The 22,424-nt window shown below is 48.1% G+C and overlaps 1 protein-coding gene across 2 annotated transcripts in view; it reads right to left on the reverse strand.

The window, feature by feature from the left end:
• LARP1 (La ribonucleoprotein 1, translational regulator) overlaps window positions 1-18,276 on the reverse strand; it is a 140,730-nt gene extending 122,454 nt beyond the window's left edge. The window contains exon 1 of one of the 2 annotated variants that reach the window (XM_050793910.1): window positions 17,911-18,276. The gene's annotated coding sequence lies outside the window, so the exon portion shown is untranslated. The remainder of the gene's footprint in view (window positions 1-17,910) is intronic. The other variant, XM_050793911.1, reaches the window with a different exon arrangement.
• Between the last annotated feature and the right edge of the window lie 4,148 nt (window positions 18,277-22,424).

Below are 22,424 nucleotides of genomic sequence, written 5' to 3' on the forward strand. Positions count from 1 at the left end.
AGAGCTAGGCGCAAGCATGCCCCTGACACAGTCAAGGGAATTCATTTCGGACTTTGGAACTAGGGCATATTTTTGTCAACTGCAAGGGAAACAGCCATTCATTCACTAGTTTTATTCATTAAACTAGCTTGGCAGATTCATTGGTGAACTGGGTATTTCCTTTTTTTCAGCTTTACTAAGACATAATCACACACAATATAATTTGCCTATCTAAAACGTAAATTCAATTGTTTTTAGTATATTAACAGAGTCATGCAACTGTCACTACAATCAATTTTTATTTATTTATTTATTTATTTATTTATTTATTTATTTATTATTTATTTATTTTGAGACAGAGCCTCACTCTTGTCGCCCAGGCTGGAGTGCAGTGGCGCGATCTCAGCTCACTGCAACCTCTGCCTCCTGGCTTCAAGCAATTCTCCTGCCTCAGCCTCCCTAGTAGCTGGGATTACAGGCGCCCACCACCACATCCGGCTTTTTTTTTTTTTTTTTTAATGTATTTAGTAGAGACGGGGTTTCACCATGTTGGCCAGGCTGGTCTCAAACTCCTGACCTTAGGTGATCCACCCTCCTCGGCCTCCCAAAGTGCTGGGATTACAGGCATGAGCCACAATGCCCGGCCATACAATAGATTTTAGAACATTTTCATCACCTCAAAAGGAATCCCTGTCCCAACACAAAGAAATGATAGGCCGGGCGTGGTGGCTCACCCCTGTAATCCTGGCGTTTTAGGACGCCAAAGTGGGCGGATCACGAGGTCAGGAGATCAAGACCATCCTGGCTAACACGGTAAAACCCCAACTCTACTAAAAATACAAAAACTTAGCCAGGCGTGGTGGCAGGCGCCTGTAGTCCCAGCTACTCGGGAGGCTGAGGCAGGAGAATGGCATGAACCCAGGAGGCAGAGCTTGCAGTGAGCCGAGATCCTGCCACAGCACTCCAGCCTGGAGGACAGAGTCAGACTCCGTCTCAAAAAAAAAAAAAAGACACGAAAAATATTTGAAGTGACAGATATACTAATTACCCTGATTTGATGATTACACATTGTATATATGTATTGAAATATCATGCTATATGCCATAAAAATGTACAATTATTAGGTGTCAATGAAAAATTTTAATAAAAGCAAAAATACAAAGCATACGACTTGCTAAAGGCTCAGATGATTGTTAGCATTTTTGGCAATAAATTATTTTGTAATTAAAAAAAAACAACCCAACCTCATTTCAACTGAAAACAAAAAAATTAGCCTGGTATAGTGGTGCATGCCTGCAGTCTCAGCTATTTGGGAGACTGAGGCAAGAGGATCACTTGAGCCCAGGAGTCCGAGGCTGCAGTGAGCCAGGATGGCGCCACTGCACTCCAGCCTGGAGGATGGAGCGAGAGACTCTGTCTTTAAAAACAACAACAACAACAACAAAACAAACAAACAAAAAACAAATCCTTGTGCCTTCTAGCTATTATCCCTTAGTCTTTCTATCCCCCCTCCACCCGCCCCAAGTCCTAAGCAAACATGAATCTAATTTCTGTCTCTATGAATTTGCCTATTCTGGACATTCATATAAATGGAATCGTAATACGTGGTCATATGAGACTGGCTTCTTTCACATAGCATAATGTTTTCAAGGTTCATCGACATTATAGCATGTATCAGTACTTCATTCCCTGTTATGGCTGAATAACATTCCATTGTATGAATCTACCATATTTTGTCTATCCAGTCACCAATCCAGTTTGGGTTGCTGACATATTTTCGCTCTTACGAATAATGCTGCTACGAACATTTGTGCACAAGGTTTTGTGTGGACATGTTTTCTTCCTTTCACTTTTGAAAGGCTCCTAGTCTAGTAGACACAGGTGCTAAGACAGGTACATGCGCATAATTCCTTATGCCGCCAGGATGTGTGAAAGGAAAATAAATCTCGGGACCCCAAACTCTCTAAGCCAAAGGGAAAAGTCAAGCTGGGAACTGGGTCAAGCAAACCTGCCCCCCATTTGGTTCCTAAATAAGATGGCTACAAAGAGAAGGAAAAAAAAAAAAGACAAAAAGCTACATACCTCCCTCACAGTCTGCCCACAAGGAAATTCCTGGTGGGCGCCAAGATCTTTATCCTAAAACAATTCTGTTGAATTTCACCTGGCAATGTAAATTGACAGCTTATCATCACACGTGCATGACATAGGACAGAACTCAAAGTCATCTCTCTGCTCCCCTGACACAAATGCATATCAGATTGCTTCCTTTGCCCTATTGTTTACGTTATCTTATGTAAAAATGCAGATTCACTGGGCCAGTCAAGGAATGAATGACGATTTCCTCCATACCCCTCTCACATGAAAATTGTGCATTCCCTCAATATCTACCCTTTCTCTTTTTAAATACTGAAGCCCTCAAAATCATCTTTGGAGAAAGGACTATACCTGTCTCCCAGGCTTGCGTCCTTAACTTTGGCAAGTAAACCTCCTCCTAAAATGACTGATACCTGCCTTGGTCATTTTCCTTGATTTGCAGATGATACAAGAAAGGTACAAGTCAATGGAGTGTAAGGGTGAGAACCAGCTGCTGCTTCTGACATTACTAACTGAATAATGTAGGGGCAAGCTCTTTCACCTTTCCGTGTGTCAGTTTTCTCAGGGGTAAAATGGGACTAGTATTTTCTTTTTTTTTTTTTTTTTTTTTTGAGACGGAGTCTCGCTGTGTCACCCAGGCTGGAGTGCAGTGGCGCGATCTCGGCTCACTGCAAGCTCCGCCTCCCGGGTTTACGCCATTCTCCTGCCTCAGCCTCCGAGTAGCTGGGACTACAGGCGCCCGCCACCACGCCCGGCTAGTTTTTTTGTATTTTTAGTAGAGACGGGGTTTCACCATGTTAGCCAGGATGGTCTCGATCTCCTGACTTCGTGATCCACCCGCCTCGGCCTCCCAAAGTACTGGGATTACAGGCTTGAGCCACCGAGCCCGGCCGGGACTAGTATTTTCTTTACCTTATAGGACCACTGTGAGGATTCCATGAGACAATGCATATGAAGGACTTTGCACCAAGCTTGGCACACAGTAAGGGCTTGAAAAACATTATCATCTTTCATTCAGAGATTCCTAAGAGTAAGTTTACTAATGAACCATGCACTCCAGCCATAGTAGAGTCTTCATTCTTTCAATGAGCATTTGTTTTGGTTTTGTTGTTGTTGCTGTTGTTGTTATTTTCGAGACAGGGTCTCTGTCTGTACTCAGGCTGGAGTGTAGTGGCACAATATCAGCTCACTGCAGCCTCAACCTCCCAGGCTCAAGCAATTCTCCCACCTCAGCCTCCCGAGTAGCTGGGACTACAGGCACATGCCACCATGCCCGGCTAATTTTTTAATTTTTTTTTTTTTTTTTTTTTTGAGACTGAGTCACGCTCTGTCGCCCAGACTGGAGTGCAGTGGCTGGATCTCAGCTCATTGCAAGCTCCGCCTCCCGGGTTTATGCCATTCTCCTGCCTCAGCCTCTCAAGTAGCTGGGACTACAGGCGCCCGCCACTACTCCCGTCTAATTTTTTGTATTTTTAGTAGAGACGGGGTTTCACTGTGTTAGCCAGGATGGTCTCGATCTCCTGACCTCGTGATCCACCCGCCTCGGCCTCCCAAAGTGCTGGCATTACAGGCATGAGCCACTGAGCCCGGCCTTAATTTTTTGTAGAAAAAGTGTTTCTCCATGTTACCCAGGCTGGTCTCAAACTCCTGGTCTCAAGCGATCTGCCTGCCTTGGCCTCCCAAAGTGCTAGGATTATAGGAGTGAGCCACCGCGCCCAGCCTCAATGAGAGTTTATTGAATATTTACTATGTACTGGACACTCAGAGATAAATATAGTTGATCTAAACCTAGCTGCTATCCCCAGGAGCCCATAATCTGCCATCTGAATGGCAAGAGCTACTAGCTTATATCACCTCCATATATTGTGATTCCGTGTATGGAGGTGATGTATGCCAGCAATAGATTGCAATTTTTTTTTTTTTTTGAGATAGAGTCTTGCTCTGTCGCCCAGGCCGGAGTGCGGTGGCACGATCTTGGCTCACTATAACCTTTGCATCCCGGGTTCAAGGGATTCTCCTGCCTCAGCCTCCCAAGTAGCTGGGATTACAGGTATGCGTCACCACGCCTGGCTAATTTTTGTATTTTTAATAGAGACAGGGTTTCACCATGTTGGCCAGGGTAGTCTATAACTCTTTTTTTTTTTGAGACGGAGCCTTGCTCTGTCTTCCAGGCCAGAATGCAGTGGCACGATCTTGGCTCACTACAACCTCCGCCTCCCAGGTTCAAGTGTTTCTCCTGCCTCGGCCTCCTGAGTAGCACGGTTTACAGGTGTGCGCCACCACGCCCAGCTAATTTTTGTATTTTTAGTAGAGATGGAATTTCACCATGTTGGTCAGGCTGGTCTCGAACTCCTGACCTTGTGATCTGCCCACCTCGGCCTCCCAAAGTGCTGGGATTACACGCATGAGCCACCACGTGTGGCCATATTGCGATATTAATGAGGGCCCCAAATTTGCTATTAGAGCACTGGAGAAGTGTTTTTTTAAAAAACTTTGTATTTTGGGCCAGGTGCAGTGGCTCATGCCTGTAATCCCAATACTTTGGGAGTCTGAGGCAGGAGGATTGCTTGAGTCCCGGAGTTGAGACCATGTCTCAAAAAAAAAGGAAAGAAATTTTTTATTTTGAAAATATCAGAAAAATAGAAAAAACAATAAACCAAATACCTATACATCAATCACATAGCAACAATTGTCAACATTTTACTATGTTTTCTCCATCTCGCTATATATAAAATCTGTGGCTAAAGCATTTTAAAGCTAACTACAGATATTCTAACACTTCAGCCCTAAACACTTCAGCATGTATTTCCAAAAATTAGATCATTCTCTTCCATAACAACAATACACTTACCACCTCTCACAAAATTAGCAATAATTTTCTTATATCATCTAATACTAAGTTCATAGTGAAATTTCCCCATTGTCTAAAGCGTGGTGGGCCAGGTGTAGTTACTCACACCTGTAATCTCAGTGCTTTGGGAAGTCAATGTGGGAAGGTGGCTTGAAGCTAGGAGTTCAAGGCCAGCCTGGGCAATGTAGTGAGATGCCATCTCTACTAAAATTAAAAACAAAAAATGGCCAGGTATGATGTCTTGCACCTATAGTTCCAGCTGTGGGGAGGCTGACGAAAGAGGATGGCTTGAGTCTAGGAATTTGAGCTTGCAGTGAGCTGGGATCGCACCACTGCACTTCAACCTGGGCAACAGAGTGAGACCCTGTCTCAAAATAAATAAATAAATAAATATGATAAAAATTAAAATGTGGTCCTTATTTTTTTACAGTAATAAATCAAGATATAATCAAGAATCACATCTTATATTTGGCTGTTAGACTATTAGGTCTCTTTAAATCTAGAACCTCCTCCCCATTACTTTTTTTTGTTCTTACAACATTGGCTTTTAAGAGATTATGGCAGCTGTCTTATAAACTGTTTCACATTCTGGCTTTATCTGATTGCTTCTTTGTGTGTTGTTTAACGTGCTCCTCTATCCCCTGAACTTGTAACTGAAGCTAGTTCTTAGAGGCCTCATTAGATTCAGGCTCAATATTTTTCACAGGAGCAAAAATAGGTGGAGCTATGTAGTCTACTCCGTCCTATTAGGGGTGAGAAAAGAACTTTCATCTGAGCAATTCAAGTCCTCTTAAATTAATAAATGAGACAGTAATCAGTCCTACATCCCACTTTAAGCTATGTATTCATCTCTTAAAACTGCTTGCTAGACCGGGCGCAGTGACTCACACCTGTAACCCCAGCACTTTGGGAGGCCGAGGCAGGTGGATCACGAGGTCAAGAAATTGAGACCATCCTGGCCAACATGGTGAAACCCTGTCTCTACTAAAAATACAAAAATTAGCTGGGCAACGTGGCCTGTAGTCCCAGTTGCTCAGGAGGCTGAGGCAGGAGAATCGCTTGAACCCAGAAGGCAGAGGTTGCAGTGAGCCAAGATCGCACCATTGCACTCCAGCCTGGGGAACAGAGCAAGGCTCTGTCTCAAAAAAAACAAAAACAAAAACAAAAACTACATGCTATTGCCATTGCTTCCAGTAGCTATAAATTAACTGCATAATGCTACACCAGACACTACAATCCACACCCTATAGCTAAACAATGTATGGCCAATCACAAACCAATGTTATTTCTGTAAACCAATGAGAATTCCTGACACAAAACTGTGTAACAGCCCTCTCCTTATTCTTTTTTTGTCTTTAGAAACCTGCTTGTGAGCCTGGGCAACATGGCAAAATCCGTCTCTACAACAAAATAAAAAATTAGCAAGGCATGGTGGCTCATGCCTGTGGTCCCAGCTACTTAGGAGGCTGAGGTGGGAGGATTGCTTGAGCCCAACAGTTTGAGGCTGCAGTGAGCCGAGATCATGCTACTGCACTCCAGCCTGGGCAATAGAGTGAGACCCTGTCTCAAAACAAAATGAAACAAAGAAACCTGCTTGTGACCGGTCACAGTGGCTCACACCTGTAATCCCAGCACTTTGGGAGGCTGAGGCAGGAGGATCCCTTGAGCCCAGGAGTTCGAGAACAGCCTGGGCAACATAGTGAGACTTTGTCTCTACAAAAAAAAAAAAATTTTAAATTAAAATTTGTTGGGTATGGTGGTGCATGCCCGTAGTCCCTAGCTACTAGGGAGGCTGAGGTGGGAGGAAATATATATATATATACACACACATATATATGTTTAAACACCTGCTTGTATGTAACAAAGGCCAAATGGAGCTCCTATCTGAGGTTATTTGGTTCTGAGTCTTCTCAGCAGCTGTCCTCACGTTGACTCAATTAAACTCTTTTTTTTTTTAGACGGAGTCTCGCTCTGTCGCCCAGGCTGGAGTGCAGTGGCCAGATCTCAGCTCACTGCAAGCTCTGCCTCCCAGGTTTACGCCATTCTCCTGCCTCAGCCTCCTGAGTAGCTGGGACTACAGGCACCCACCACCTCGCCCGGCTAGTTTTTTGTATTTTTTTTAGTAGAGACGGGGTTTCACGGTGTTAGCCAGGATGGTCTTGATCTCCTGACCTCGTGATCCGCCCATCTCGGCCTCCCAAAGTGCTGAGATTACAGGCTTGAGCCACTGCGCCCAGCCTCAAGTAAACTCTTTAAATTACATTTTGTGCCCCAGCCTCTTCCTTTGAGGTTGGCAGGAGGCACTTAATGCTAGCTGTCCACCGTGTGTGATGTTGAGTGTGGTCCCTAGGTGATGATGAGCAGATAGAGGAAGAACTCTTTATCCTGTTGGCAGGAAGGGTATGGCCTTTGATTTGGGCTTTAAAGGGTGTGTAAGAACCTACTGGGTGGGGAAGGGAAGAGGAAGGGCTTTCCAGGTATGCGTGGAGGCACAATGTAGAGAAAGACAATGACAAGCTTGAGGAAGTAGGAGGTGGTAGCCAAATGTGGGTTGAGAATTATAATAACAAGCACTTAGGGTGACTTGAGTATGTTCCAGGAACTACGCTAAGTGACTCACTTAATCCTCAGCCTGTACTGCGGAATGGGTGCTGCCACCCCCATTTTAAGGATGTGGAAATCAAGGTTTAGCAATAAGCAGCAACTGGCCTAAAGTCACATAGCTAGGAACTGGTAGACTCCTGAACCTCTGCTTTAAAAATCTCTAAGCACTTCATTAAGGTGAGGGAGGAACGCGAAACTGGGGAGTGATGTTGGGGCAGATGGAGACAGGCCTTCAGTGTTATTCCAGGGGTTTCAGTGTTATTCCAGGGCACTAGGGAGCCAGCGAAGGTTTCCTTCCACAGGGACCAGCAGGGCTGGGCGTGGTGGCTGACGCTTGTATTTCCAGCACTTTGGGCGGCAGAGGCGGGTGGATCGCCTGAGGTCAGATGTTCAAGACCAGCCTGGCCAACGAATGGTGAAACCCCGTCTCTGCTAAAAATACAAAAATTAGCCGGCTGAGGTGGGAGGATTGCTTGAGCCCAACAGTTTGAGGCTGCAGTGAGCCGAGATCATGCCACTGCACTGCAGCCTGGGCAATAGAGTGAGACCCTGTCTCAAAACAAAATGAAACAAAGAAACCTGCTTGTGACCGGTCACAGTGGTGGCGCATGCCTGTAGTCTCAGCTACTCAGGAGGCTAAAGCACGAGGCTAAAAGCCCCGGAGGGGCAGGTTGCAGTGAGCCGAGATCGCGCCACTGCACTCCAGCCGAGGCGATAGAAACTCTACCTCAAAAAAAAAAAAAAAAAAAAAAAAAGAACGGAAAGGGCCAGCAGGGCTGTGCCTGACAACGCTCACCCGCGGCTCTGTGGAGGATGAACCGAGGGCTGCCGAGCTGCCGAGGAGCGCTATCAGGTTGGAGGATAGGTGCCCATTCACGTGAGCTGCCCCAGGGAAAAGGGACTGAGGGAGGAATGCAAGAGCCTCCCAGACCTTGTGCAGACCTTCACGCCGAAGGGCAGTGGGGCGGGGCTGAGTCTCCGCAGGATCCTGGAGCCGTTTCAACGGCTCCCCATGCTGGGAGCCGGCGGAAGCAGAGTGGGCCGCCACCCGCTGACTCCGCTACCTGCGCGCAGCTCGTGTCCCCCAGCACCCCGAAAGCTCGACGGCCACGTCGCAGGGGGATGTGAGATGCAGAGACGGGGAAAAGGGCCAGCTTTAACTTCCGCCGCCCAGAGAGGGGAAGCGACTGGCCCAAGGTCACACAGTCAGATCGTGGCAGGGGCAGGACTAGAACTCAGGCCGTATCTCTTGATTGCAAGTCTGATACTCTTTTTTGTTTTTGTTTTTGTATTTTTGAGACGGAGTCTCGCTATGTCGCCCAGGCTGGAGTGCAGTGGTGCGATCTTGGCTCAATGCAAGCTCCGCCTCCCGGGTTCACACCATTCTCCTGCCTCAGCCTCCCAAGCAGCTGGGCCTACAGGCGCCTACCACCACGCCCGGCTAATGTTTTTATTTTTAGGAGAGACAGGTTTCACCGTGTTAGCCAGGATGGTCTCGATCTCCTGACCTCGTGATCCACTCTCCTCGGTCTCCCAAAGTGCTCGGATTACAGGCGTAAGCCACTGCGCCCAGCCATGATACTCTTTCTTGATGGAATTTATTTCAGAATCAAAGAGGAATCAAGATACTGTAACTGAGGACTGGCGGCTGGGATGCTGAATACTCCGGGGAATCCTTTTTTTTTTTTTTTTTTAAATATCTATTTTACCCCTTCGGGAATCCTGAGAACGGCGCGGCAGTGGAAACGGGCTCAGGCGACCTGTCCCGCCAGGCAGTTGTCGCACAGCACCCCCGCCCGCATCATCCCAGCGAGGCCTGCGTGTCCTCTGCACACCACCAGTGCGGGTGGGGCCCTTCCTGTCTGGGAGTCCCTGCTCTCCGCAGCTGGGGGGACAAAGCCTCCACTGGGGCTCAGCCATCACCCAGGTAGGGAGGGTGCCTGGAGGCAGTGGCGGGTCCCGCTCTGGGGCCGGGCGGACCGAGTTCAAGTCTCTGCCCTGGTACTCAGTAGCTGTGCAACCCTGAGCTGGTCACTTTCCCTCTCTGTACTTCTGTTTCTTCATTTTAAATCGGTGAAAACAACAGTGCTTCATACAGTTGGGTGTGAGGATTAACTAACATAAGGAGTATTCAAAGCCTTAGTAAGGGGCTTGCCGCGACAAAGGCCAGTTATTATTAGCCTGGGAGTCAGTAGGGTTGGGTGCCTAATGTACCTATGAATTTGACAGACCTTTTCCCGATCCTACATGAAGCCTGCTGCTTCCATGAAGTCCACCCAAATTAACTTCATTCAGTTTAAATCCTTAATTCTCAGAACTTAAAGCACAGCTGTCATTGTCTAACTGCAATGGGGTAGGGGGAGCAGGCTTGTGTGCGTGCCCTCCCCTGCACCACAAACCTAGATTCAGAAGGCCTGAGGTTTGTAGTCCTGCCCTCCGAGGGCTGCTAGCTACTTGATTTTGAGTAAATCACTTCATTTTTTTTAATTTTAATTTTAATTTTTTTGGAGACGGAGTCTGGCTCTGTCACCCAGCCTGGAGAGCAATGACGCGATCTCTGCTCACTGCAACCTCCACCTCCCAGCTTCAAGTGCTTCTCCTGCCTCAGCCTCCTGAGTAGCTGGGATTACAGGCGCGTGTCACCACGCCCAGCTAATTTTTTTGTATTTTTAGTGGAGACAGCATTTCACCATGATGGCCAGGCTGGTCTCGAACTCCCGACTTCAGGTGATCCGCCCGCCTTGGCCTCACAAAGTGCTGGGATTATAGGCGTGAGCCACCACGCCAGACCCAATCACTTCATTTTTGAGTCTCAACTTCCTCTGTAAAATGGAGGTGATAATATTAATTTTATCTGTTTAGGCAAGATGAACAGACTTAGATCTCTGACTATACTTTGAAAATGGAAGGAAACAAACAGGCAAAATGTTTTTTCTTTTCTTTTCTTTCTTTCTTTTTTTTTTTTTTTTTAGATGGAGTCGTGGTCTGTAGCCCAGGCTGGAGTGAAATGGCAGGATCTCGGCTCACTGCAACCTCTGCCTCCTGAGTTCAAGTGAGTCTCCTGCATCAGCCTCCAGAGTAGCTGGAATTACAGGTCCCTGCCACCTTGCCCAGCTAATTATTATTATTATTATTTTTTTTTTTTTTTTGAGACAGAGTCTTGCACTGTCATTTGGGTTGGAGTGCAATGGCACGATGTTGGCTCACTGTAACCTCTGCCTCCTGGGTTCAAGCGATTCTCCTGCCTCGGCCTCCCAAGTAGCTGGGATTATAAGCGCCGCCACCACGCCTGGCTAATTTTTTGTATTTTTAGTAGAGACGGGCTTCTGCCATGTTGGCCAGGCTGGTCTCAAACTCCTGACCCCAGGTGATCCACCCACCTCGGCCTCCCAAAGTGCTAGGATTACAGACAGGAGCCACTGCGCCCTGCACAAAATGTTTTTTCAAAGCATATTTAATAACTTGGAAAAATGGTGTCAATATATAGTATTTTTCTTTTCTGAATTTAATTTTTATGTAAAAATTTTATGAAAGGAATGCATTAATACATTCTCACAAAGATTCACCATATAATGTTAAGTGAAAAAGGGCAAATCAAGGGCAAAAGAAATATGACTCCAATGTTGTTTTATTTCACTTTTGAACCAGAGTCTCATTCTGTCGCCCAAGCTGGAATGAAGTGATGCATTCATGGTTCACTGCAGCCTCAACCTTCTGGACTCAAGAGATCCTCCTACCTCAGCCTTCCAAGTAGCTAGGACTACAGGCATGTGCCACTAGACCTAGATAATTTTTTTTTTTTTTTTTTTTTTTTGAGATGGAGTCTCCCTCTGCCACCCAGGCTGGAGTGCAGGGGTGTGATCTTGGCTCACTGCAACCTCCACCTCCTGGGTTCGAGTGATTCTCCTCCTCAGCCTCCTGAGTAGCTAGGATTACCGGCATCCACCACCACGCCTAGCTAATTTTTGTATTTTTAGCAGAAAGAGACAGGGTTTCACCACATTGGCCAGGCTGGTTTCAAACTCTTGGCCTCAGGTGATCCGCCCGCCTCAGTCTCCCCAAGTGCTGGGATTACAGGCTTGACCCACCTTGCCCGGCCTGCCCAGCTAATTTTTTTTTAAGACGTGAAATTTTTTATTTTTCAAAAAGAGAATGTATTTTTACATAAATCTACAACAGAATTCAAATGTAGAAAAAATAAACTATATTCAGGGATAGAGTGCCCAGCACAGCACACCCCCTCCCCGGACGAGAGCACAGGAGCCTCGCCACCCCCAGAACACCCTACAGCAGGGCAGCCACAGGCTGGCACATAGAGCTCCCTGTGTCTGTTGCAACAGGCTGCAAATGCGAGGGGCCCAGACCCTAAGTGTCAAAGACAAAAACCAACCCATTTCACTGTGGCAACTCACTTCTTAGCCTAGGTCACTCATTTGCACACCTACTCAGAAAGGGAGGGGCAGGGAAACTGAGGGACATGCATCTCCAGATGCCTCGGATAATCCCCTACTCACCTCTGCCACTAGAGGACCCCCAGGAGAGCCCACCTGACAAACCCCAACTTCCTTCCTGGGCCAGTGCAACCAAAAACCTGCAGGATTCACCCAGGACTCCAGGCCCTGGCAGAGGCAGAGCTGGCTGCTGCCCAGCTAGTTAAAAAAATTTTTTTGTTGAGACGGGTTCTATCCATGTTGTCCTGGCTGGTCTTGAACTCCTAGCCTCAAGCAATCCTGCCACCTTCGCCTTCCAAAGCTCTGGCATGAGTGCCCAGCCTCCCAACTTTGTTTTTTAAAAAATATAAATACAGGCCGGGTGTGGTGGCTCACACCTGTAATCCCAGCACTTTGGGAAGCTGAGGCGGGTGGATCACGAGGTCAGGAGATCGAGACCATCCTGGCTAACACAGTGAAACCCCATCTCTACTAAAAATACAAAAAATTAGCCAGGTGTGGTGGTGGGCACCTGTAGTCCCAGCTACTCAGGAGGCTGAGGCAGGAGAATAGCGTAAACCTGGGAGGTGGAGCTTGCAGTGAGCGGAGATCACACCACTGCACTCCAGCCTGGGTGACAGAGTGAGACACTGTCTCACAAAAAAAAAAAAAAAAAAAAAAAGTAAAAATACACTGAAAAAAATAGACATAAGGAAATTCACCAACATGTTACATCTGGGTGAGAGGATTACTATAGATTATTATCTTCATCTTTGTTTTTCTATGTTCTCCAATTTTTTTTCAAATGATGTATTATTTTTAGAAACAGAAGAAAACTAAAATATTGTAACAGAAATATTAAAGATTATATTTGAAAATATTCAAGGCTAAACAAAAGCAAGTTAGATATCACCTATGTGTCAGTAATCAGAAACCTTTGGGATTAAAATTTAGCCTTTTGGGCCGGGCACACTGGCTCACGCCTGTAATCCCAGCACTTTGTGAGGCCGAGGTGGGTGGATCACGAGGTCAGGAGATCAAGACCATCCTGGCTAACACGGTGAAACCCTGTCTCTACTAAAAATACAAAAAATTAGATGGGTGTGGTGGCGGGCACCTGTATCCCAGCTACTCGGGAGGCTGAGGCAGGAGAATGGCGTGAACCCGGGAGGTAGAGCTTCAGTGAACCGAGATTGCGCCACTGCACTCCAGCCTGGGCAACAGAGTGAGACTCCATTTCAAAAAATAAAAATTTAGCCTTTTGGAAGCACCATCCATCTTCCCCAGGACCCACCCCTGCCTCTTAGCAAGACCACACAGCACCATGCCTAAACTGATGGGTCGGTCTAGGAGAGACAGAGACTGATTTCTCTCTATGAAAGCCTCATGTGGAGCTCTCTGCTTCCTTGGTTTCCAGAACTTCACCAACCTTCTTGGCCTGAAGTTCCTTCTTCTGAAGTCAGGCATGGCTCTGCCAAGGGATACTTGGACAGTATTCCATGGGACTGAAGAAGACCCCTGAACTCCCTGCAGAGTTACCAGGTTACTTAATTAGCTGGCATTTAAGGGTCTGTAGGATCTGAACCAATCTTCCTTACAACTCTCATGTGTGCCAATCAAACGGTCTGTCTGCCATCTCCAAAGCCAGAAAGGGACAGTAATGAGTGAAGAGAGCTGGGTGTGATGCAATTGGGAAAGGTGAGGACTGTGGCAAACTGGAGTAAACCCACACTTTCAAAACGAACGGCCACTTCTCAGTGCCAGTCTATTGCTACCTGGTGGGAGCTTTCAATTTTTCAAGACAATTGGAAAGTCTGGGTCTTTATGTGAAATCTCCTGATTTTAAAATAAATATTGGCAGGTAATTCACAAAACACATTTGGCCACTCTGCTGATCACAATTTGTGACTTGTCTTCAGAACACATTGAACTTTTTTCCCTCTGCACCTTTGCTTTTGCTATTCCCAACGCCAAGAACACTCCCCCACTCATCTAAGGCTAATGAACTCCATCTGTTCTGTCAGACCCAGCCAAAACACCACCTCTTCCTGAGCATCCCCGCAGCCAGAAGTGACATCTTCCTCCTTGGGGCTGCACCACACATTTAGCTCTGCGCCTGTCTCACCCTATGCCACAGTTGTTTCAGTAAGAGTCCTAGCTTTCCTGGTAGATAATGAGCTCCTGAAATATTCAGAGAACATTTGTGGAGCATCTGCTATGGTGCAAGAACCGTGCTAAGCACTAGTGATATAGCCTAGAACAAGACGGATTTGTCTTTGCCTTGATGCAATACAATCTAGTGTAGGGGACAGATTTTAAATAAATAATTCCCTAGAGGCCGGGCGCGGTGGCTCAAGCCTGTAATCCCAGCACTTTGGGAGGCCGAGACGGGTGCATCACGAGGTCAGGAGATCGAGACCATCCTGGCTAACACGGTGAAACCCCGTCTCTACTAAAAAAAACAAAAAAACTAGCCGGGCGAGGTGGCGGGCGCCTGTAGTCCCAGCTACTCGGGAGGCTGAGGCAGGAGAATGGCGTGAACCCGGGAGGCGGAGCTTGCAGTGAGCCGAGATCCGGCCACTGCACTCCAGCCTGGGCGACTGAGCGAGACTCCGTCTCAAAAAAAAAAAAAAATTCCCTAGATATCTAATCCCAATTGTGATTAGTTTTTTTTTTTTTTTTTTTTGAGACGGAGTCTCGCTCAGTCGCCCAGGCTGGAGTGCAATGGCCGGATCTCGGCTCACTGCAAGCTCCGCCTCCCGGGTTCACGCCATTCTCCTGCCTCAGCCTCCCGAGTAGCTGGGACTACAGGCGCCCGCCACCTCGCCCGGCTAGTTTTTTTGTTTTTTTTAGTAGAGACGGGGTTTCACCGTGTTAGCCAGGATGGTCTCGATCTCCTGACCTCGTGATGCACCCGTCTCGGCCTCCCAAATGTGATGAGTTTTATGGGGTTAAGAAAGTTTATAAAAGGGACTTAATCTAGGCACAGGAGGATTAAGCGAATCACGAGGTAGCTTGGGGAAGCATTAGCAGTAGGGTTGCCACTGAAGGCTGTACAGTTTATATGCTGCATGAAGCCTGGCAACATAGCAGGACTCTGTCTCTAAAATTTAAAAAAAAAAAAAAAAAAAAAATTGTAGAGTTGAGGTCTTACTATGTTGCCCAGCCTGATCTCAAACTCCTGGCCTCAAGTGTTTCTCTCACCTTGGCCTCCCAAAGTGTTGGAATTACAGGTGTGAGCCACTATGTCTGACCCCTTTTTCTAATCTGCACAAAGGCATGGTATAGACTAGCAGAGGCAGCGTTTAGTTCACCCCTACCCAAAGCTGCTCTAAATAAACTTAGAATCTAAGTAGATACAGTGACTTCCCTATGTACATGCAGCCCAAAGAGATGTTCCCTGCTCCCCACTTTCTATGCTAAACCTTTAGATTTCTGAGATCAGGGAAGGTACCTCCAAGGAAGTAACACAGGAGCTGAGACTGAAGGATAAGAAGGAGCCAGCCAGCTTGGAATATGAGGAACAGCATGTGCAAGACCTCTGAAGGGAGAAGGTACCATGGCCGAAGGACCTAATAGGTGGCCATTGTGGTGGAAGCATGGACAGAGGTGGGAGAGCATTAAGAGGTAGGCTGGACAGTGATCACCCTGCATGGCTTAGAAGCCCACATTAAGGGGTGCAATTCCTTTTTTTTTTTTTTTTTTTTTTTGAGATGCTGTGTTGCTCTGTCACCCAGGCTGGAGTGCAGTGGCGCAATCTCAGCTCATTGCAACCTCCACCCTCGGGGTTCAAGTGATTCTCCTGCCTCAGCCTCCTGAGTAGCTGGGATTAGCTGGGATTACAGGTGCATGCTACCATGCCCGGCTAATTTTTGTATTTTCAGTAGAGATGGGGTTTCACTATGTTGGTCAGGCTGGTCTCAAACTGCTGACCTTGTGATCTGCCCATCTCTGCCTCCCAAAGTGCTGAGATTACAGGCATGAGCCACCGCACCCAGCCAAGGGGTGCAATTCTTATCCTGAAATACCTTACATATCCCTTCCATATCCCACTCCCTAACCACGTCGCTTCTGGGTTTCACTGCCCACAAGACAGTGCACAATGGTAGAGACTACCTTTACAGAGGGCCTGCCATGAGGCACAGACTGTGCTGGGGCCACACATTCATTCTGCCTGTTTTATTCTCCTAAGGAAGTAACTATTCTTTGATTTCAATGGAACAGATGGAAAAATGGAGGCACAGAGAGGATGAGCAGCCTGCCTGAGGTTAGCTGACTGTGAAGGGGTAGGCTGAGATCCACTGTGAAGTCCATGGTGGGACTTCAAACCCCTTCTCTTGGCTGTCATGCAGCAATGATACCCATTAATAGACCGGAACTGCAAGGAGTACACAGCCTTGCCACTCAAAGGCAGGAGGGTCTAGGGGCCTGCAACACTGGCATCACCTGGAAGTTTGTCAGAAATGCAGGATCTTGGGTTCCATCCAGCCCTACTGAATCAGAATCTACACTTTAAATTTTCTTTTTTTCTTTTTTTTTTTTTTTTTTTGTGAAAGGGTCTCACTGTGTTGCCCAGGCTAGAGTATAGTGGCACAAACACAGCTTACTATAGTCCCCACCTCCTGGGTTCAAGGGATCATCCTGCCTCAGCCTCCCAAGTAGGTGGCACAGGCTACCACACCCAACTAATTTTTAAATTTTTTGTACAGACTGGGATCTCACCATGTTCCCCAGGCTGGTCTCAAATTTCCTGGGCTCAAGCAATTCTCCTGCCTCGGCCTCCTAAAGTGCTGGGATTACAGGTGTGAGCCACCATGCCCAGCCAGAATCTACACTTTATAGGAATCATGTACACATTAGGAGCTGAGAAGCACTAGACTAGAGAATAATCCAAGCAAAGTGGCATACTGCCTTTGTAGCCCTTATGCAACAGTGTCTCATAAGCCAGGTTTCCAATGACCCGAAAACAACTTATTATAACCAAATATACCAGATTGGCCAACTGTTCCATCTATCTATCTACCCTAGTTTTGTCATCTATTGCCTCTCCAAGGGAAAGACTGTGTGAGAAGCTACCATCAACTCCAAAGAGGAGCTGCTGTACACTCCAAATCACCTTCCATTTGGGGTCTACTCTGATCCCCAGATCATTTTCTGGAACCCACTTTTCACAAAAGAATTCCTTATGTTAGCCTGCATACCAAAGGAGTCAGAATGGTTTGGTAGAAAAGATTAGTGGGTGAGGAAAAGCGGGGTTCCCCTTCAGCTTTAAGGCCACATGTGACTTTGGGAAATGCCCTACCCTCACTTCCTAATCCCTATGTAAAATATGAATGGGGTGGACTAGACTACAAATCATTCCATATGAGGCCTGGCAGGAAACATAAAGGAAGTTCAGTGGCCTAGGTGAAACAGTAAAGAGTAGCAGAGACTGTGGCAAACTAGAGGGCGAGCAGGTAGGGAGGGTGCAATGTCCTGACTACACAAAGGTATCCCCACTCAGAAATAGGTTAGAGTTATCATGGGAAATGCGTTGCCATATATTCTAATTTTTCTGTAGGGAATTTGATTTTCCAAGAAATGAGTGATGTTTAAGTATTGGCAGCTATTAATAGTTAAAACTTCAGAACAAACAAACACAACACTGTGTGAACCAAATAAAGATCAGGTGCCGGCCAGATCTGTCCGTGGGCCATCAGTTTGAGATGCCTGGCCCGGATGCCACCCTAATGTTAGGTATTAGTTTGCATGTGCGGCTCTTTGAGAATGCTGCAAAGTGGCTCCTGTAAGGATGGGGATTGAGGGTTAAGATCTGTGCCTCTCCGGGGCCCGTCGCCCGTCCCCCACCGCGGCCCTAACCCCCTTCAGTGCCCCCTCCCCAGGCCTCTCCGGGAAAGGGCCCAGACGGCGGTGCCGGGTCGCACGGCGTCGCTTGCTTCACACCCTCCCTACCTGCTCGCCCGCTCTCCCAGCACGGCCGGCAGCGCCGCAGCGATGACTCAGCCTCTGGCGGCGGAGCTGGAGGGAGGCGGAGGGGGCGAGTGGGAGGACGACTGGCAGGGCGGGGTAAAAGGAGGCGGGTGGAGTGGAGGGAGGAGGGGAGAAAGAAAGAGGAAAAGGAGAAAGAAGTGGGATGGGGGAGGAGAAAGAGGAAAGGGGGAGAGAAGAGGCGGGAGAGGCGGAGGTGGGAGGGGGCAGTTCGAAGCCTCAGCTCCCGCCTCCTCCCGCGGCCGGCTGAGGTTGGGCTGGGCTGGGGGAGGCCGGTAGGGGAACAGCGGAGAGGGTAGGGCTGGGTGGAGAAAGGAGGGTGGCGTGCTGCGCCCCCCTCCCCCTCCCCTCCCCCTCCCCCCCCCTCCCCTCCCCCCCCCCCCCCTCCCCCCCCCTCCCCTCCCCCCCCCCCCCCTCCCCCTCCCCCCTCCCCCCCCCCCCCCCCTTCCCCTCTCCCCTCCCCCCCCACTTCGAGAGTCCTGTGGGTACACGTGGTTCATTGCCACACCCACGGACCCACCCCTACCTCTGTGGGATGGGAGGGGCCGGGGAGGGCGCCCGGGAATGCGGCTTCGGACTGTGAACCTTTAGTGAGCGCCTTCCAGCGGAGGCCTGGGGGACTAGGCAGTCAAAACGGGACAGAGGGGCCGGCGCGGTGGCTCACGCCTGCAATCCCAGCACTTTGGGAGGCCGAGGCGGGCGGATCACCTGAGGTCAGGAGTGCAAGACCAGCCTAGCCAGCATGGCGAAACGCCGTCTCTACTAAAAATACAAAAATTAGCTGGGCCTGGCGCCTGAAGTCTCAGCTACTTGGGAGGCTGAGGCAGGAGAATCACTTGAACCTGGGAGGCGGAGGCTACAGTGAGCCGAGATCGCGCCACTGCACTCCAGCCTGGGCAACAGAGTGAGACGCTGTCTCAAAAAAAAAAAAGGAACACAGAGAGGTGGGGGCTCGCCGGGGAGAGGACAAATCCACAAGGCGTATCCGCAAGTGGAAATTTAAAGGGAGAAATGAGCCTACTCGATGCATTTTTGCTAGTCTACACCTGTAGCTGTAACACAAGGTTGAATTTGGAAGTCACACCAAGGAAGTTTCCTTAGCAATGTTTTGTAATATAAATGATGAATGAATAAAATGTACTATGGGAGGACGTCTATGTGTATAGAAACGGACAAATGGAATTTTTTTAAATGTCTTTTTGTATGTCTGTTACATATGTGTGTTTGGGTGAATATATAGGAGTGTATGTGTCATTGAATAATGTATATATATGTATGTAAGCACATTAATAGCTGTATATGAGGTTGTGTGCCAAGAATACATTTCTGTGTATATGGACAGGTGTGTATCTTTATATGCCTCGGTGTTAACTGTGTGTATGAGACCTATGGGCTTTCCTGGGTTTGTATTTAAATATGCACATTATGTGAATTTATGAGTTTGTGAATGTGACAGCATACCCTTGGGGGGTATGTATCGGGGTTTTTTGTGTGTGCCAGTATTGTATAAATGTGTATGTGTATACGGGACTCCTGTCTGAGATCATGTTATGCTTGTGTATTTGTGTGTGTGCATGTGTATGGTAATACATTTGTGATCAGTCTGTGACCAGGGCTATAAGGCATCTTGAGGTTGCATGTGTGTGTCTGTGTATAATTGAGAATGTATGTCTGTTTTTCAGAGTCTTTTTGGATATGATTGTGTCTTGTATCTCTGTAGCCACCCGATTGATCCATTTGTGATAAGGGCTATGTGATTCTTAAGGGTTGGGCTGGTCAAGACGGCTCCTTGGAGGAAGAGGTTCTTGTGGGGTGGGGACGGTGGACATAGGAAGAAGTTGCATGTGTGCCGGCCCACTGAATAGACCACCCAGAGCGGCCAGAGGCCAGGCAAGCAAAGTAGGCTGAAACAAGACCAGGGAAGGCACCGAATGCCAGAATGGGTAATTGTGGCCTCTTCCAGCATCTTCCGCCCTCTCAAGCATTGGATCAGTTTCTCTCATGGCCCTCCTCAGGGTCTACCTGGTCAGTGCTCTTCTGCAGAGTGCACGTCCTTGATAATGAACATAGCAACAATGATGGAGTATTACTATGAGCCTGCCTGCAGAAAGCACTTAACGGGCAATAGGTCAGCTCCGTGAGGCAGAAATTTGGTATCCCCAGTTTTACAAAGGGGGAGCAGGAGGTTAAGCACCTGTTGGTGATGCCCCTGGTGGATTATGAGGCTCGATGCCCTCTCAACCACTATTGATATTTTGGGCCATATAATTCAGCGTTGTGGGTGACTGTCCTGTGCATCACAGCATAATTAGCAGCATCCCTTGTGTCTACCCAGCAGATGCCAATAGCACCTCCCTCTCTAGATATGAAAACCAAAATGTCTCTAAACATGTCCAGAAGTCCACTGGGGACAAAATCGTCTTAGATTGAGAGCCAGAGCACTACACTGTCCTGCCTCCCCACATATAAGTCTTTTCTGAGGGGCTGCATGCACCAAATCCACCTTGTCCAGTGGCTTCAGCTGTCCCTCTTCTTTCGCAGTGATCTTCATGTCCATGCAGGTAGCCCCTTGTCTTTGCCACAGTCAACAGAAGGCTTACCAGCTGGGTCACCTTTCCTAGCAACTCAACCTCTCTGACTCCCAGGCACAGAACGCACAGGGCTTGGGGCCTGATAGACACCTCTACAGCTCTTATTATTATTTATTTGCATCACAGGAGTTCCCTGGGGTCAGAGCCTGGAGGAAGAGTGCCCCGAACCTGCTGACCCTCTCTGGCCCAGAGCTGTGGACACTGCTGGTTCTGTGAGTTTGTTTTCCTGGTTGAGCAACACCAGACGATGGTGTTGGGCCAAAACTGGTCCCATATTATGCTACTATATCTTACTCCATTGCCCAGGCTGGAGTGCACTGACACAATCACGGCTCACTGCAGCCTTGACTTTCCCGGCTCAAGGGATCCTCCCACCTCAGCCTCCTGAGTAGCTGCTTACTAGGCACATGCCACCATTCCTGGCTAACTTTTGTATTTTTGGTAGAGATGGGGTTTCACCATGTTGCCCAGGCTGGTCTTGAACTCCTGGGCTCAATCTATCTGCCCTCCTCCACCCCCCAAAGTGCAAAGGGATTACAGATGTGAGCCACTGTGTCCAACCATCTTATGCTGTTGCATCTTGGCGAATGAAATGGCCTGACTTTCCCCTCTGGCAGACCCTGATTTTAATGAGCCAGTGCTGTGTTGTGGCCACAGCAGGTGTTCAGGAAGGGCAAGGCGGAGCTGTCAGCAGGGCTCTTGGCATGGGCAAACCCAGGCCTCAGCGGGGTGTCCATGCTGCTGTGGCACCCTGCCACTGTAGCAGCTCAGGGTCCTGGAGAGCAGGTGCTAGAGAGTGTGGTGGCTCTGCCACACACACACACGAGGCCCAACACTCCCACTACAGACAAGACAGACAGATGGTGGTGCTCACAGAGGACTCCATGCCACCGCTGTGTCTGCCACTTGGGAAAGTCTCTTCTCCTCTGGACTGTTCCTTTAGTGCATGACCTCACTCTGCCCCTTCTGTTCTCCTCAATCCCTGCAGCGTTCCTAGTGTTTACAGGGCCCTTCGCTCCATTCCTCTTGGGATGCTGCAGAGCAAAGTGGTTAAGGGTGAGGGTTCCTCTGCCTGATTACCTGAGTCTGTGTAATCTGGGGCAAAGCACTTCACCTCTCTGTGCCTCAGCGTCCTCATTTCTAAAATGGGGAGAAGTAAGAGGCCCTGTCTCACAAGATTAAATGAGACAGTGCATGTAAAGGATGCTAGCCATGTGGTAAGCCCTTACTAAATAGTAGCTATTATTATTATTATTAGAGACAGAGTCCCACTCTGTTGCCCAGGCTGGAGTGCAGTGGCATGATATTGGCTCACTGCAACCTCCACTTCCTGGGTTCAAGCGATTTTCCTGCCTCAGCCTCCCAAGTAGCTGAGATTACAGGCATGTGCCACCAAACCTGGCTAATTTTTGTTTGTTTGTTTAATAAAGACGGGGTTTCACCATGTTGGCTAGACTGGTCTTGAACTCCTGACCTCAGATGTTCTGCCTGCCTGGGTCTTCCAAAGTGCTGTGATTATACATGTGAGCCACCACACGTGGCCTAGTAGATATCATTATTGCTATAACTCTTTTTTTTTTTTTTTTTTTGAGACAGGGACTTGCTCTGTCGCTCAGGCTGGAGTGCAGTGGTGTGATCACTGCTCACTGCAGCCTCAACACTCTGGGCTCAAGGGATCCTCCTGCCTCAGCCTCCCAAATAGCTGGGACTAGAGGCATGTGCCACCATGCCCAGCTATTTTTATTTTTTTATTTTATTTTAAAGACAGAGTTTCACTCTTGTTGCCCAGGCTGGAGTGCAATGGTGTGATCTTGGCTCACCACCACAACCTCCGCCTCCCGGGTTCAAGGGATTCTCCCACCTTAGCCTCCTGAGTAGCTGGGATTA

Source organism: Macaca thibetana, chromosome 6 (genome assembly GCF_024542745.1).
Source record: "Macaca thibetana thibetana isolate TM-01 chromosome 6, ASM2454274v1, whole genome shotgun sequence".
Classification (NCBI taxonomy): Eukaryota; Metazoa; Chordata; class Mammalia; order Primates; family Cercopithecidae; genus Macaca; species Macaca thibetana.